Raw genomic sequence first — 19194 nt, 5'->3', positions numbered from 1 at the left:
AAGTGGTTTAGAAAATTTGTAATTCATGTAGCCTCAACTTTCATGGACATTATAGGAAGTAATAAATGCCAAAATGTTTTATTTTTAAATTTCATAATAGTGATGCTATACATTTTTTTCTTTTACATTTTATTCATGTTCATGTCTTTAAATTCTCTGCTGCTCTTCATTATAGTTTTACTTGGTATCTAATGTACTGAAATATATAGCAAAATAATTATTTAGCAACATTTCCATTTTATAATTCAAATGAATATTTTCAATATTGATATTTTTCTTTTAATAGTTTAACATTTTTATATAATACAGTTTGATCAGTTTTTTCCTTAGTCTAGAAATATTACAATATATTATTATGAATATTTCAAATGTTTCCAAAATAATAATAGTTTGTGATGAACACCACACATCTGCTACCTGATTTTCTCCATTGATAAATTTTTATACTTATGTAAATCATTATATACATCATACACTGTATTCATTTATTAATAAGTTTTATATTTAGATTTAAATTAAAATATATTAAAGACATTAGGTTATTGTTTTAAAATACTTTATTATAAATATCTCTATCTAGGTTCAAGTTTTTTATTTGTTCTTACTTATATGAGAATTGTTCACACCTGAAAAGTGCATAGATGACTGAAAAATAATATTAACCTCATCACTTTTTGAATTTTAGTTGGTATTCAATTTATGATCAAAACTCACAAATTTAAAGCATGAAATAAATTAACATAAATATTTCTGTCTTATTTCTGTTAATAATGCTCAATAAAACAAAGAAAAAACCTTGGGGTTCACCAGAAACAGACAGAACCGAATCACTGGTTCACCAGAAACAGACAGAACCAAATCACTGGTTCACCAGAAACAGACGGAACCGAATCATTGGAACTAAATCAACAATGCAGGCTTCAGGGTGGTGATTTTAAATATTGTTCCAGTTTAACTCACAAAACATACTTTACTGTCATTTTACAGCAATTACATTCTCAGGTGAAATATGTTTGAAAGGCATATTAATAGATGATAACATAAAAATAATTATCCACAATAAATTACTGTAAGATAATTTTTAAAGAAAATTGTTTTCTCTCTTGCCTAGTGTCAAAACTTGAATCTTCTTACTATTATTTTATCGTTTCAAAAACTGCTGCTTGTTTCTAGTGGAGGGTTGAAATTCACTGATTTTTGAATCATTTATTATTTTGCACAGATAGAATATTTCTTTTCTCTGTGGTTCATAATCGGGTTGAGTGTTATTGTTCATGTAACCCTAAATTGTAGGGATGTGATTGGACTCTTGTTCTTTTCTTCAAGATCCAAAGGTTCTGACGCAGAAAGTATGACAGCCTTTTATTGTTAGCAGCCACAATTTAAATGTGAATGGCACCTGCAGTCTCATATATGTTTGAGTGCGTGATTCCTAGTTGGTAGAGTATGGAAAGGATTAGGGGATTGTGGTGTTGTTAGAGGGGACTCAGGGGTAGGCTTTGGAGTTTCAATAGACTCTAGCATTTTAAGGTAGATCCTTGTTGGCTGTTTGCTGTTCAAGATATGGGCTCTCTAGGCTGCTGCTTCAACTGCCTGCTATTTGTTACTTCTACTCTACCTTCATAAAATCTAATCCTCTGAAATCTGTAAACATCAAATAAATACACCCTTCTATAGGTTCCATAAAGCCTAGTATCTTATCAAAGCAACAGAAAAATAACAAGTACAGTATCTCTAAATGGCAAACATGACTCATTTGTTGGATGGGTGCCGAATACATACATCCTATATGGCTGGTCAAGTTGTTCAATAAATTCACGTGTCTCATTTGACAGCTCTTGATCCTCATTGCCACCATTATAAAATGAATTAGTGTTTTCAGAAAGCTTCTGTTTTAGATGTTCTGGTTTTCTGAGTGGGACAAAGACAACTTAGAGAAAATATAAGAATATAAAAGAGTGTTATCCTTAGAAAAACTGTCATATCTGTAGTTACCATATTTGGTATTTGCCTAAAAGGGCTCTACAATTAGTCTGTGCTACTTGTTCATGTGCACTGAGACCATCACAGCTAGCAATTGCCCCCTTAGCTACCTGATGACCAGCTAATAGACTAAATATGGGCATCACTTCAAGATAGACATTTGGCCTTTATTAGTTTTTCTAGGCATAGGTCTGTGAATTAATGATGCCTTGTAGTATATTTTGCAGTGTAGTATATTTTCTATTGCACCCATGTATCTGATTCATGGTAGTACCTTAATAAATATATGTTAATAATAAATTATTTTGCATAGCATAGGTTTAATGTATATGGACAATATTTGATGAATTATGAATTATATGACTCAACACTGATTATTAGTAAAAAAAAATTATTTCAAAATTTAGTAGAAAAATATCCTGGGAAACATGTATTTTAAATATAACTTTCATTGTATATTATTGTATAGATTTCATATGTACTGTGTTTCTATTCTACTTTATACTATACATTAACAGAATTAAAACACTTAATATATTTTAGATAAAACAGCAGTTTTAAGAGCTATTCCAAACTGTAGTAGTACTTTTTTTATATTTTAAATTATTAGAAATAATTGTGTATGAATCTTTTTAAGTCAGACACTTTCTAGTTAATTTCACCTTTTCAAAGGAATGAAAATAAACAAAACACTAGCAAGATTGTTTTAATACCCAACTTCCACGAGAATCATGTAATTATATCCTTCACTGTTCATCTATTTTGACAACAAAATGATTCACCTACACAGCTACTGACTCAGACCAGTTGGTATGAAGAAGTTCCTGTCATGTTTTTTTTTTGTTTTGTTTTGTTTTTTTGTTTGTTTGTTTTTTTTTACTTATGGTGTAACAACAGAGGTATTATTTTTCCTTTATATCAAGATTATATATACCACTATGGAACAAAAAAACAACATGAACCCAGCATATAAACAGGTGTTGGTATTTAATTAACAGCTTTTCAAAGTGATTATTTTGTTTTGTTATTTTTATACATGGAAGTTTGAAAGCTCCATTATATCCTGTGCTGTTTGCTTCAACATTGGCATGTGGTTACTAATTGGTCAAGAAAGAGGAAAAAAAAAAAGTCTTACACTTGACATTTAACCACATGTTCATTTTGGGAAGCAGCTGCAATTTTACCAACTTACGTTTGAAGCAAGATTAACACACCATTCTATTTTTATTTTATGGAAAGAGTCATTTTCAGCTATTAGTGCATATTATTCTCAAGTATTTCATAGGCTCAGAGTAGAATAAAGGCTAACCGTTTCTCCTGGATAGAATTAACATCCATCAAAAATATTAACTAGGCTCATTTCTTATTATCAATGAACATAGCATGAGACAGAGCACAAAATGTATTCTTACTGGTATTAGTGTTTCTGAAAAAAAAACAAGCAAAGTTTAATGCAGATTTGGGGAATTAGAGAATTAAATCAAACTTATAGAAGAGTTTATAGCATTTTGCACTGCTGAATTTCTAAAGAAATATGTAGAAATAACTAGAATTTCTGGTCTTGATAGCATAACTTTTTTTTTCAATTCATAGTGTGAAATTCAAGAAAACATTTATGAGTAAATTTCCCAAGTTAACCATGGGTATGGCTCCCTGACTTCTGAATAATTTAATATTAAGGCTCACAATTTTCAATAGACATTTAGGTATTTTATATTATTATATAAAATGATAAAATTCAAGAAAAAGTTGCAAAGAATTCATGGTGACAAGCTTCAAGTCACCATGAAAATTCTCCAAATATGGTTAGGGTTATAATATACTACCATTGTTTTCTTGTTTATATTTTTAAAATTATTTAAAAAAGAAAAAGTTATAGAAGAGTTTATCTTGTCTTTGCCTACTTTCTAAATAGCCAACAACATAGGGAAGAAACCAGAAAGAAGAGAAAGATCATCATATAAAAAAAGATAAAGGTAAAGAGAACCAGAACTTAGATTGGGAAGTCAAGCAGATTTTCATTTTCTGCTCTTGACCTATTTTTATTGAATTAGAAAACTAATGAAAATTTTTAATAGGAGGCAAATTAGTAACAGGTCAGAACTCTATACACAGATTGAGATAGATGACTATCATCAAAACTAGGTGACAAATCATCCTGGCTTTCAGTATCATGACCATGGTACCTTAAGAGTAAATTATAGCTTTAGTGTAGATTCAGAAAATATATTTGACAAGATTGAACACACACACACACAGATTTTGTATAATTGTAGTCGTGTAAGATACGATAATATCTGACTGGACTGGAGGAAGAATGAAAGATTGCTAGATGATTTGTTATCATATATATCAGAAGAGGCTAAGTTTATCTGAGTGAAAATACAACAGATTATTCCAGGATGGCATTTGGGTGCTCATTATTAGCATCAGGGAGTCTGGTGATAGAGGATGCACCATCTGCAACATTTTGCTTTGTAACTGTTGTCACAGAAGATGTAACTAGAGGTGCTAGACACTCTCCTGTTTACTGTGGCTTGCAGTTCATGCTAATTTTCGCAGTCTTCTTAGGTATCATTTAGTCAGAACCATATTCAGGATCTAATTCATCAGTGTACATAAAAGTATATGCAAAAGAGAAGGTAAGGCTTTTACAGAACACTAACCCTCAATATGATATCATTATCCACAATAGTGGTTGTTAACCTTTCTAATGTTGTGACACTAAGTTCCTCATGTGGTGGTGACCACTACCCATAACATTATTTTTGTTGCTCCATTGTAACTGTAATGTTGTTACTGTTCTGTATCATAATGTAAATATCTGACATGCAGGATATTTGATATATGTAACTCAGTACGGAGTTAAAGCTGTGTTCATCCCTCAACCTAATGAATATCCTCCTGCCTCAGCCTTTTGGGTGCTAATTAAAAGCATGAGATAGCAAAAACAGCTAAAAAGAAATTTCAGCATGTAAATAAGCCACTTTAGTATGTTTTATTTATAGTTGGAAGATATATATTTTTCTTATAACATATTAAATTACTAAAGAAATTATTTTAGATGAGGACCTCAGAAGGTCACACTCTTCTTACAAATTTCTTAACTGTTAATTATTTCCCACTATGGTTGAGTCATTGTCTTCTGTGATATGACTACACATTGGAGTTTGCTTGTGTTATAAAGTACTGATTCCTTATTTTATTAAGACATTGTTTGTCATGAATCTTTGGGTAGCCTGGTACTTGTTCCAGGCTATGCTGCTCATGTTCTAGAAAGTAAGCACACCTATGTCCTTGCAAACACCCTACATAAAATCAGCAGTTCACAAAAATAAAAAAATATATACAACTGTAGGAAGGGTATTAGGAAGAAAATAATAGTGGGGAGAAAAGTAAGGTTATTGGGTGTATATGATTGTAATAAATTACATACATGTGTAAAAATATCTAAAGTTATTTTTAAACATACAATTATTAGTTACTAAAATTCCATTTATTTATAATCTAGCTTAGAAGTAAGACATATGACATCTTAGGAGAACGTGTTTCCTTGCTTTTGAAATATATGCAGTATATTTGCAAACATATTTGCAAGATTTAATTTAGCCTACGACTTTATATTTTTTATTTTCTTCTGTATTAGAGAACGGTAGGAAATTCCTAAAGAGTAATTAGATTTTTAGTAGAACAATGTTTACACACACACACACACACACACACACACTCATTATGGGACCTAGAATGAAGATTGAAGTACTGAACAAAACTAATGACCAAACTTAACCTGAAATAGCTCTTGTTTAGGTTATCAAAATCCGAGTATGTTTTATGGAATGGAAAACAGTTCTACCTTTACAAATGTAATACAACATATTTTCCTATATTATAACACCTTAACCAAATAATTATAACCAAATAATTTAAAACACTGAAAGTGATTTGCAATATTACTACTGACAAAAAAAATTCTACTTGAGTAGATGGTAACAAAATAAAACCCTCAAATATTAATTTTGCTCATTTGTTTATGAAACTATTGTTTTCCTATCGCTTAACCACCAGAACAGGATTGAGAAACTTGTTAGATCAGGCTGTTCTAGCAATCTATGACATAAGTAGTGAGGACAGTGATGAAAAAATTAAAGGATGTAGCCAAGGTAATGGCTAACATCAGATTCATTTGGAGAGATAATTGTGGTTTGATTAATGAAGTTTGATTAATGCAGGAAATGACCACACAAGAACAGTCTCTAGTGCCTGCCAACACAGGATGACTCAGAAAGTTGCTCAGAATACACTGCAGTGTGGGCTTGTGCTTACTGGGTGAATATAATTTCATTCTCCAGGCATGAATCACAAGTTTGTTTTTGAAGCGTTCAGATTAGCACTTTTATAAATGCATGTCTATGAGACAAACATTCCGGCAATTGACAAAATTTACAATGACCCAGAACACTACAGGGCATACACAAAGAAAAGTAAATGCCCTTAGTTGGAAATGGCGGCAAAGAAATTTAATTCCGGGGCTTGCAAGTGTCAGGAAGGAGGACGGCTCTGAGTTTGAAGCCGACCTAACTCACACAAGTACCAGGCTATCTAAGGATTTATGAAAAAAAAAAAAAAAAAACACGTTCTTAATAAAATAAGGAATCAGTATTTAATAACACAAGCAAACCCCAATGGTGGAGACTTACATGATAACTGAGAGGGTACCCCAATTTCAGGAAATACATTTTTGTTATTATATATTGATCTGACACTTGAGAAACTTTTGGAACCTCTTAAGGCTTTAGTATTGATAATATTCATGATTCCAGCCACTAGCTGCTAATGAAACACACAGTTGGAGTGCTCATAGTGATTAAAATAGCAGTCAATAGAGGAGGAAGACTCAGGGAGGAGCCCAGAAGAGAGACAAAGAAAGAATAGGAGGTGGAGAAAGAAAGACAGACGGATACACACACACACACACACATCAGTGAGGAAGGGAGAGGGAGAAGAGATGGGGCAGAGGTAGATTCTTTAGTTCTTACTCAAACACACGTGCAACATATGCACCTCTATAACCTATATATGCATTCATATTATGCACATATTATGTTTGAATAGTATGTATGTATAAATGTAATACATACTTACATGCATACAGTGAAGATTCCAAAGTACATATGAATAGATACATGTACAATAATTTCATGAATTGCCAAGTAAGATTACAAATGAAATTCAAACATTAACTATTTACATCTTGTGTTTCTTATATGTATGTATGTGTTTGTGTGTGTGTTTGTGTGTGTTTCTGTGTGTCTATCTGTATGTATGAATGTGTGTGTGTGTTTGAAAAAGAAATATTGACATTAAAATTAAGAAATAGGATTACAAGTCAGTAATGAAATAGTAAAAAAATCACAACATATATATCTAAGTGGCTAATACAATAAATAATTGAAACAAGGTTACAGCAGGGCACAGATGAGGAATAAAGTCACTTCCATGGCCAATATACTTTGTGTGACAGGGATCAGCATGCACCCAGTGCAGTTTTAAAGACAGTACCGTATGCCTATGAATCCTTGCTTAAGACATAGACACAGAGTTTCTATAGGTCATAGTTTCAAAGTAGGGTTAAGTCATTTGAATACATTTATCAGGAATGCCTTAAGGAATGTGGAACAATAAAAATATGCTCTTGTTCCTAGTCATCTGTATTAGTTAGGTTTCCATTGTTGTGAAAAATCACCATGACCAAGGCAACTCTTATAAAGGACAACATTTAAGTTGTCCTTTATAAGAGTTCAGAGGTTCAATCCATTATTACCAAGTCAGGAGCATGGTTGTATCCAGTCAGGCTTGGCACTGGAGAGCCTGAAAGTTCTACACTTTGTTATAAAAGCAAACGTTGAAAGATTGACACTTCTGTAGTGGGTAGAGCTTAAAAGTCCACCCCTACAGTGACATACTTACTCCAACAAGGCAACACCTACTGACAGTGCCACTTCTTATGGGTCAAGCATATTCAAACCACCACACTATCTAAGTAGTATCATGAAGGAGAAAATGAAATTAACATGACATAATAAAAAGATTGTCAGAGCTTTTAGACAATGATGACTGCATTAAGTGGTAGTTCTAGATGTTTGAATAAAAGTTGTTTTATATATTTTAGCATATATATATATATATATATATATATATATATATATATCACCTTTTGCCACCAAGATCATGTATATTTACTTAAAAAAGAATACATAGTATATAGTCATTATTTTTAATTTAATTTTATTTTTTATTGGATACTTTATTCATTTACAATACAAATGTCATCCCCTTTCCCCATTTGCCCTCCATAGCATTTATCAATCTGGGTGCTAGCACACATCCATCATGCCAGCTCAGAGGTAGGAGGATCACTGCAAATATATGACTAACCTATTAAACAAAACCAATTCCAAAGGAGATGTGGCTACATAGCAAAGTCCTGTCTCAGAAAGCAGAAACAGCTCACAGCAATGACATTTTGACATTGTAGTTTGTAGTTTAGGAGTTACTGAATCTATTGAGTAATAATATCATGTATCCTATTTTATACCTTTTCATACAATGTGTCAATGTAGTTTCTTGAACTTTTTGGCGAGGCTCGTTACCTTGCCAAATCTATAGGAATACTCTTTCTTTCACAAAAGAAGAACTATCTTATAGTTAGTCGATTTGTTCAGGAACAATACTGTATCTAGTCATACATATTTAATGTCAAGATGTGATATGGACAGAAGGAATGCTACAAAAGATCTTAAAAGGAATCTCCAAAATAATAGGTCAGTAGGTGTGATTGGTGTCAATATTTTACAAAAATATATATATATATTTTCCTACACACACACACCACCTTGAGAGGCTTAGATCACAAAAACAGGCTCAATCTGGAGCTAAACAGAAGGGCTAGATGACAACTTTTTTTTTACGTTGGTTGCTTGGATTTTTATACTATTTACTATTTGTCCCACTGCCAATAACAATGTGCAAAAGAGAAATATCAGAAAAAAATGTTCAGTAAATGGATCAAAGGTATGCCATATTGAGAAAAAACATTAAACAAAATCTACATCAATACAGAATCATCACTAGGTGTCCAGTGCTCTGCTGCAAAATTTCATCATCTAATTTTATACTTTTAATTCACTTGTGGATCAGAGATATCAGAAGTTAGTCATAAGCACGAAGAATTTATTTCCCTTAATGATACTTTGGCAGTGATTTTCATACCGTTTTCTCTAACTTTTCTTCAGTGAAAAGTATACAGTTAGCTATTCATTAAACAAAAACAGTTATTAAGTCATCATCACTCTCCCATCATTAGTTGTCATAGTGAAAGATGCAGAATCTCAAAACTTGAAATTCTGGTTGCGTGTCTTTATTAATTAGATGGCAAATATAATAACCTATCTATGTTTGACAAAACATACAAAACCATGCTTTTAAATTATATTTGGATGTGTGAGTTTAAAATATTATCATTTAACATTCGAATGAATTTTTTAGTAGACATTTTAAGATCTAGTTGGTGATGCAAAGTACCAATGGTATCATTCTATTAAAAAGGTATTATTTGTAATCATTTAGAACTATCATATTAGGATCTATTTACTTTTCTGGAATGCCCACTAAGCTTAAATTTAGCCCACTGGTTTGGTGCCTAGGTGGTTGACTATAACAGTGTGAAACATGGCAGCCAGAATGGCTCTTGTATATTAAGAAGTCTCATCAGAACATCTATCATCTGTAGTAAACAGTATTTGCTCCACAAATTTCACATCTTTTCCTTTCATATTTTAGGAAATAAATGCATGTGTTTACAGTTAAGTAATACTCAATGAGATTTAGGAGAACTAACTTACTGAGTAGTGTTCCAGATTATCCCTTTATTCTAATTTGAAATGAATATAGAGAATTATCACAGCAAGATATAGATTACACTCATTTTAATTATTCTACCTTTTTTCATTGTCATTGTTCTCAATCTCATCTTTTCTGCCAACACAATCTTCAGAAATCAGGCTGTATAATCATAATAGAAGCTATTTTGATTAGGGTGGACTGGAGGTCTTGATATAGCCAAATACCCATGCTTGTAGGCCTTTCCAATTAATCACCTGAAGAGGCAAGAAATATTGGAACTTTGGAAAAAGAGCCTGGAAACATATCAAATTATCAATATGCAACACAACATTGATTTTTTATATGCCTTAATAATTTCTTCTACAAGAGAAAAATTCATATTGAGTGCTTATTAAATTTGTTACCTTGTTTCAAGAGTTAACAAATTAAAAGTTTATTCCATCTGAGACAAGTTATGGAAAGATGACCATTTCTAAAATGCTCTCTTAATGAGTGGTTTCTAATTCATTGCATAGACATAAAACTATGTAAGCATTCCCATATTTGTTAGATGTTGCTGTTCTTAAATTTTGTTAAAATTTTTCTTCTATTGTTCATTTTTTCTGCATCAAAAATAAAGTAACAACTCTGACTCAAGTGATATTGTACAACTATTCCTTTTTACATCTTTTCTTTTATCCTTGGGTTTCTTCTATAATAACATTGTGTTTTGTACATAAAGAAAACTGTACTTATATCAAACATATTTTATGCATGTGGTTAGTTATAGTCATATTTTTAGGTCTGTCAACTTTAGATGTTTTGCCAGTAGGGCTATGGAAGCAAGTTGTATAGTCTTCTAGTCGTTCGTCTTTGAAATGAGCAGGAGTGAATACTTCTTTTGTTCAATTGTTAAAACAAGTGACTGTGCCTTTATAAAGATTAACTGATTGTAGTATTCATTCAAAAGTTCAAGGATTTGGCAAATACTGTAATGATCATGTGTCCTCTGTGCTTATACACATGTCTTTCTGTCAGACATTTCATTTGAGAATCTTGAATTTTGAAAAAATAGACCTTGTTTATTATTTTCCAGATGATACCAAAATTATTTAAAAATTTGCAGACTTAAAAAACTGAACAGTAATTTGTTTTATTTCTATGATGAATGCCTTATTGGTTTAGTGAAGAGAAAGAAAAAATAGAATATATTTTGATTAAACTGCATTTTTATTGAAAATGACAAACCTGTGTATTAAAGAACACAGAGAAACAAAGAAATTATGGATATATATATATATATATATATATATATATATATATATATATATAGTAAATACATATACATATTTTATTCATAATATAGCAATATGGGTCCTATTTTAAATACATGGTAATCATTTAAAATTTACTATAGTGTGACATCTCCTCAATCCTAGCATCCTAGAAGCTGAGTCAGGAGGAGCAGGAGTCGAAAAACAAGGTATTGGCATCTTGGATGTCATGAGAATTGTTTCAAACAACCCATCAAGAAATAAAAAATGAATATAGAACAATAACAGAAAAAATTATTTTTAGTAAAGTTTTAATTGTATTTCTTTCAATTAATAATAACATTAATAATAATAATAACAATTCTAAAGAATCTGTCTTCCTCACAGACATATAGGCAAGCACATTTTCTTCTCTATCTTTTGAGATGACTTCTATTTTTACCTATATAATATTTGAGTGTTTGGAACTGTGTTGTGCATAATAGTGTATTCTATACACTTACGATTTTGCCTTCTTGATGTGAGTGCCAAGTAGCCCAGAACACTTTCATAGACTTCTGAGTTTAAAAATGAGTTTACCTTTTGCCAAATAAATATTTCTTTAATACCAGGTCTCCTCTAACATAGGTTCCTGACCCATTGGCCTTTCTCTGCTTGGAACAGCTAAATGGAATATAGTTCTTTTTCATTCTTTGTTTTTCTGTAAAGTTAATAAGATTTCTGTCCTCATTTCCATTTTGTACATGTACTTTATATAACATGTTAATATAAACTAAGTCTGTCAAAATACCCATATAAAACATAAAATCATGTAAATTATTGTATGAATATCCTAATGGTGAATAGAAATTTACTTGTATTTTTAAAAATCAGCAATTCAATTACTTAATAAAAAGGTATTTTTGATGTCTGTTTCAAACCACAGTGAACATTAAGTGAAGTTATTTTGACAATGTATTAGTTCTTGACTTACAGTTGCTAACATGTTCCCAGTTTATCTACAGTTATCTATCTATCTATCTATCTATCTATCTATCTATCTATCTACTATCTATCTTTTTATTTTTTGAGACAGAGTATCTTTCTGTAGCCCTGACTATCCTGGAAATCATTCTGTCAACAAGTCCCCAACTTCAGAAATCTACCTGTTTCTGCCTCCCAAGTGTTGTGATTATAGGCATGAGCCACCACCACATGGTTTACAATTATTGGTTTCAGAATAAGAGAAAATCGGCAATAATGGGACTCCTCAATTGAAATAAAATAACTCTCAAATAGTAGATGCTTCTATGAAGGTGGATGCTGGTTCGTGTTGGTTTTATTATCTATTTTTTCAAATGCAACACTGCAGCTAAGATTCCAGTTGTTCCTTTGAAAACACCATCTATAAAGAAAGATTGTGCTCATTCTTTCACCTACAAGTGTAACTTAAATAAGTGCTTCATGAAAGAGACCTTCTCTGCTTTTAAGAGATTAAAATTCCATCCAGCACTGTTCTCCTGGGGATTTGGGACATCTGAGAAAATTCTAAACTTAAATGAACTTGAACCACCAGATGATATCTGCAGTAACTTAATCTGCTTTTCTTTTTCTTTATAGAGATGAAGATAAAAGAGAATGAGAAAGACTGTAAGGTAGTGAAGAATAAAAATTAAGTTGAGAGAGGCACTCTGAGTCCAATTTGTTTTTGTGGATCACCTATGCACATTGGATTAAAACTGCACTTTAACATTTACAATGCGGCATGTGGTCAATAATTAAATCTGCTGCCTATTGCAATACTTAATTGAAATAATGCAGTGTGCTAACATTGTTAGTACATGAGTAATGGTGCTGGTAGCTGCAGTTACTAATATTAAATTATAGGTGGTAGGCGAACGCTGTGTGGCCCACTGTGCGTGAAAATTCTAAGCATCAGACTCTAGTTTCAAATCCCTGATAAATTGGTCAGCAGAAAGATAAAAAGATAGACTCGCAGATAGTTAGATATGTAGATTATAACATTTATTTTCTTTATCTCATAGTGGCAAATATTTTGTCAAAATTATGTAAAAATTTTGCTGCAGAATTGTGAAGGAATGTGAATTGTTTTCAAAGAGCATGTATAACTTGTTAGTGATGGGAAGCATTTTTAATTTGGTTTTCTATGATACAGTTTGATTTCATTCCACAAATTATAGGTAGTGATTAATTTTACCTAATTCCATGATTTGGGTTGTTATGCAAAAAAGAATATTAGGAATATGGTAGCATACCATAAGAACATACCTTGCACTGTGCTTTTTAATATTTGAAAACTAATTAGCCTCAACCTCTACCAATAATCCTGTAGGGAGATTTATAAATTCATTGGACAATCTACACTCTCAACATCTATTATTTAAATTATTTGATAGATATGTACTATGATTTAACAGTAGATGTTGTCTACACACAACTTCACAACTACTTTCCCAGAAAATACTTACAAAACATCAAATATTTGAAGAAAATGTTTTCGTTTTAAAGTCTTTTGAAAATGTCATGAACAGGAATCACAGTGTGTTGAAAGATTTTAAATATGCACGTGATAAAAGATGGTGAACATCTTATTTTAGAAAACTAATTTGTTCTTTGCCTCAAGTCATTTAGTTCTAGTATTTCAATAAATGGCATATATGCTGACTAGTCAACAATATAACATATAATGAATAAAATTATTTTTTTTTACTGTCAAGATAATTTTGGTTACTTAGAAACAGCCCTAACAAACCAAAAAAAAAATGTGGTTTGCAAACAGAACTTGATCATAATATTAAGAATTCCAAAGTTCATAACAGCACTTGTTTTCTTCATCAATTGTCAAAAGTAGAATGAGAAGCTTTGATATCATCCACATACACTCGGTTGTAACATTATAAGTGTCCACTAAGAATAATTATGGTCTAAGTACACATATGTAACATAAATATACATTTTAAGTATGTGTGTTGAGATGCATAGAAATAGAATCAGCATGCTCTTGCCTAGAGATTCTGCAAGTCTCTGAAATATTTGCTGTGTCACACATAAAAGGTAATCTTTTAATACCTTTCCTCTGTGTTACTTTAAAAATCACCAACGTTCAAAATTCCTTTGAGCAGTTTTCCTTGCCTGTTAGCTTCTTTCTTTTTTATGTGCTTAATGTGATACAGAGTGTATGAAAGCAATGTGTAAACAAAATAAAAGTGATTATACCCATTGTAAGGTCCAAAGAATTATGGTATCAATTTATGATCAATTTAATTAAACAATGAATAAGATATATTAAGTTTAAATTATGTTGTAAGATAACTCCTTAAGATATCCATTATGAAAAATCCACTTTTTAAAGACTTGAAATGAAGTGCTGAAATTACTCATTGCAATTGAATAGATTAAAATATGTCAAATTATACTTAACCACAAAATTCATTAGATGACATTTTAGTGCTTACAGCTTGAAATATTATAATATTAAAACATTATTGAATTTCAGACTTACCTTGGAATAAAATAGTCTCTAATATTTCCATATAAAAGAAAGACAGTGGGAATGTTAGGATGAAGAATTCAGGACTATAAATTTATGTGCAGGTCCTCAATATCATTAAAATAAAATATCAGGGCTATGTTTTACAGTGGAATCAGGTTAAATTTTTTTGTAATGAAAATATTTCATTTATTTTATTTTATATTTTATTTACATTTAAGATGCCATACCCTTTCCCCATTTCCCCTCCCTAGAAAACCCCTGTCCCATGCCCCCTCTTTCCTTTTTGCTTTTATACAATTTTTTTTAATGTTAATCAAAGGATTTATACGTTTGGTAATGCTCAATCAGAAGCGTAACCCAATACCCAACCTAGATATAAAAACTATCTTTGACTGGTGGAGACATGTGAACATCTGCCTCTATGACCCCTCTCTCTTTCTCTCTCTCGTCACCCAGCTTCTCCTCTCCTTCATCTTCTCTCCTTACTCCATCTCTTCCTCTCAGTACTTCTTCCCACTTAGCTCCTCCTACATATCACTCTTCCTGTTAAAGTAAAACTTTTCTCTCAAAATACAATTAGCACATACTTATTCCTAATTGTACCAGTGAGGTACAAGATAGTCCTAATACCCAGTCCATCATCTTGTTGACTAACCAGAACCTCTGTCATCTCTTCTAACTAAAACACTTACTTTTGATCCTGGCTTGCTTTTCTTTTTCTTTTTCTTTTTCTTTTTGGCTTTAGAATGAATGTCAGCTGAAAACCATCTACTCAGATCTTTTCTCTCAAAGTAAATAGCCAGGATTGGCTATGTGACTATAGGTCTTCAACTCCGTCAGAAATCCAGAATGTCTGAGTTAACTGAAGTTATGGGAAGCACTAAACATAGCTTCTAAAACTTAGCCAATTTATAGAGACTGCTGAACACCTGAAAAGCCCCTATACTACCGAACGTTGGAGCATCAAATCTTCAGCCTTCTGGCCCAGAGTCATCTGACAGACCTTATTGATGCAGGATTATTAAGGGCTGATTACTCTGTCTAGGCAGATAAAATCAGTCGACTATTCTGCATGTGTGTCCTTTTCTGAACAGTAATTTGTCTGTAGATGGAAAGAGGCAATTCTTGCTTAGTGGCTGTCACCACACAACTGGAGTAACTCCAAGGATGCTCAATTTCTTCTTAGAATCCACAACAGGAAGCTGTCAGGAGCAGACAGGTCTCTAATCAGAATGGACATTAATATATAAATATTTGTAGCGTCAATTCTATGGACTTCTGAATACAAGGCCTATACCCAGTCCTTCTTTAACTTTTTTAACTGATTTGGGAAGGTTAACCTATGAGTTAAGGGACTATAACAAATTCATGGCTTTGAGTTTATTGTTAGGAGGTTTCCAATATTTTATTTAGAAATAGCTGAGAGGAGTGAACAGACAACAGTCCAGGTTACCTTACATGGATAGTTGGTTTTCAGGTTAACTTTATATTCAGGTATGTTGCGCCATTTTAGAGGCACTATTTTTATTAGTTTACTGTTTTGGAGACCTACTAACTGTCACGGCCTGAGCAATATGTTGAGGCCCGGGCTGCCCCGTGTTTGGAGGCCACTGTTTCCCGGCCCAAGCTGCAGCTCCAGTCTGCGGGTCAGGGTTCAGCAAGAGAGAGAGAGGGCGGTCGCGAGGAATGGAGACGAGACAGAATGTGTTTCAATCCCGTTTATTCTTCAGTCTCTCTTCTCTCCAAGTCTCAAGTCCTAAGTTCCTAGTCCCTAGTTCCTAGTCCCTAGTGCCTTCAAGTTCCAAGTTACTTCTCCAAGTTCTCTTCCAAGTGCCTGCTACCTAATGCCTAATTCCTACTCCAAGTTGTACTCTCTGAAGTGTATTCTTCTCTGTCTCCTCTGTCTGATTCGTCTGATTCCCAGTTCTATTCTGTCTCTGCCTTTTATATGTCTCACTTCTAAGCCATGCCTCTAAGTCACACCTATAATCATGCCCTTAGGTCTTGTCTCTAAATCTGATCTCTAGGTCACTCTTAAGTCACACACCTTTAATCTCACACACCTTTAATCTCACACACCCAAGTTATCTAAAGCAAGATTATCGGAGTGTGCTCAGCTGTTGTAGGCTATGGTAATACAAGTCTCGTGTCAGGGTATATGGCTCAATATGGCTGCAAAGCTGATAGCTGCTTTCTGCTAAAAGTTGGCCCCCAACAACTAACAGCTATGGAATGAGTAATAAATATTCCTCAAAGACCCCCGCTCCCCCTTTTTTAACGTTTTGTCACCAACTTTTGCATCAAAAAAGAACTGTCAGGTGATGATAAAAGTTTTTAAGTTGTGAGGCTGTGTGAAAGTACCTTACTTTTTGTCTATGTGCCCTGAAAGGAAGATGGGGATCTCCAGGTTCATTTTCTATACTCACATTGTGGATGATTTGTTTTTTCCTGTATTACTTATCACCCTTACAACAGGCCCAATGCAATAGGGCATCTTATTTACGGACAAGAACCATAAGAATTATGAGGAAAGCCTTTACTCTTTAACAAATTTCTTGGGTCTAAAATCAAAATTGTAGTACACAGTGTTTTCTAATATTAAAACATTCTAAAAATGTCATCTTGTCATATGTGAATTGGTCATCTAACATCGCTTCAAAGAACGCACTATAGACTTTTTCAAATAAATTATGTAATCTTGTACATCTATTACTGCACAGTTACATTTCAAAATTCTATTGATCAGACATCTTATTTCAATAAAACAGTATTTTGTATTCATTATCATAAACCCTATTAGCCTTCTCTTGACTTTTATACCTGGTTTCATATAAATCCTATTGACCTATGATTAGTATAGTTACTTGGTCAATTGAATTCTATTCAGAAATGAATCCTGAGTAAGTGCAGACTCAGCTGTTATTTAGGAAGCATCATTGATTATATCCTTAATCTTTTCAGTTGTTTTCCCTTTGAGTTTAATTAACTTAGCCTTCATATTATTCTTTTTTTTTAATAGTATACTTGTCCTGTTATGCATCCATTTCCCACTTGTTGAGTCAATAGTAATATTTGTCTTTTGACTTCAGAATCTTGTGTTTTACCAGTCATTCCTTCTTATGTATAAATTTCTTGTGGGTGATTTTCCATAAATTTTAAGTGCATTGATACACACTCATAATACAAATGGAGATACATTATTAAACTAATTATATTCTGCAATATATAACAAAAATTTCCAATGAGGCCATATTTAAGGTAGAGAGATTTTTCTACATCCTATAATCACTAATTTTACTTTACACATAGGCTATATTCTTTATTATGTGTATAAAGTATTTAATATGGAGAAATTTTTCTACATCCTATAGTCACTGATTTTACTTTACACATAGGCTATATTCTTTATTATGTGTAGAAAGGAGATGAAAAACCCTCCGCTGCATTTTGGTCTTCATATTCTGCAAGCTTATTCTCCTGAAAACATGATTCTATTACCTACTGCACTCCTCCATACCACCACCAAGTTGATGTGATTGAACTTTGGAGCTCAAGGGAGTGTCTTTAACAATAAGTCTATATGAAAATAATTAAAGCTAAATGAGACAATAAAGTGGGAAGTGGAAGTTACCAGAATCAGTGTTTGTGAGAGAGAACATTGAAGATAGAAACAGAGAAAGACTGTCAATCATCATATATGATGTATATTGACATTTTAAAAAATATTATGGATACTTCTGATCTAAAACTCTCTTTTAGTGGAAAAAACAAAAAGACAGAATCCCAATGTGACTGTTTACAAGACATACAAGACAAAGCTCACAGAGCAACCTGCTACCCTGAGCTCAGATTTCTAGCTTTCAGATTTGTAAGAAAATAAATTTCGGGAGTTTGGTTTGTTTGTTTGTTTACTTGTTTGTGGTTGTTAGCAATAAAAGCTGACAAGAATATAGGTGAAGTAGAAACTTCTAGTTCTTTGGAAAATTAGTTATGCCCAATGATGGTTTTCTGGGGCACACAGGTGAAAGGATATCTTGCTAAAACATCCACAGGAAAGACTGTTTTCCTGAAGCAGATACAGATGAAAGGATGTTTGGATATAGCAGATGCATTAAAGAACTCTTGAGAAAAGAGTATAAATATGACCCCACAGACAGTGGGAGATGGGCACTGAGCATTGGCTTGGTTTTCTCTGTCATGATTTTCTTCCCTAAAGACATTCATGTATTGGTTTGCCTTGCATAGTGTTGTTGAGCTCAGCTTGTGATAAAGCTGCCATTGAACTTTCAAGAAGTTCTTGCAAGAAGTTACCTGTGGCAGATTGCTGCTTCTGCGGCTTTGCCGCAGGCTGTTTGGTGAGGCTCAAGGTTTCTTCAGGATTGAACTACAGCTCCCTGATGTCTGCTTGCCTAAAGGATTGGACTTCAGCTACAGGTTTGTGCCTAGTGGGTGTCTGCTTGCTGAAAGGACTGGGATGTAGCTGCTATGTCGTGTTTGGTGTTTCCTAATGGAATTAGTGCCCAAGATCAAGCTTGCCCAAAAAACTATTGCTGAGCAGGTCCA

Source organism: Arvicanthis niloticus, chromosome 17 (genome assembly GCF_011762505.2).
Source record: "Arvicanthis niloticus isolate mArvNil1 chromosome 17, mArvNil1.pat.X, whole genome shotgun sequence".
In the NCBI taxonomy this organism is placed as follows: Eukaryota; Metazoa; Chordata; class Mammalia; order Rodentia; family Muridae; genus Arvicanthis; species Arvicanthis niloticus.
The sequence above is the reverse complement of the archived record's forward strand: the minus strand, read 5'-3'. Positions refer to the sequence as shown.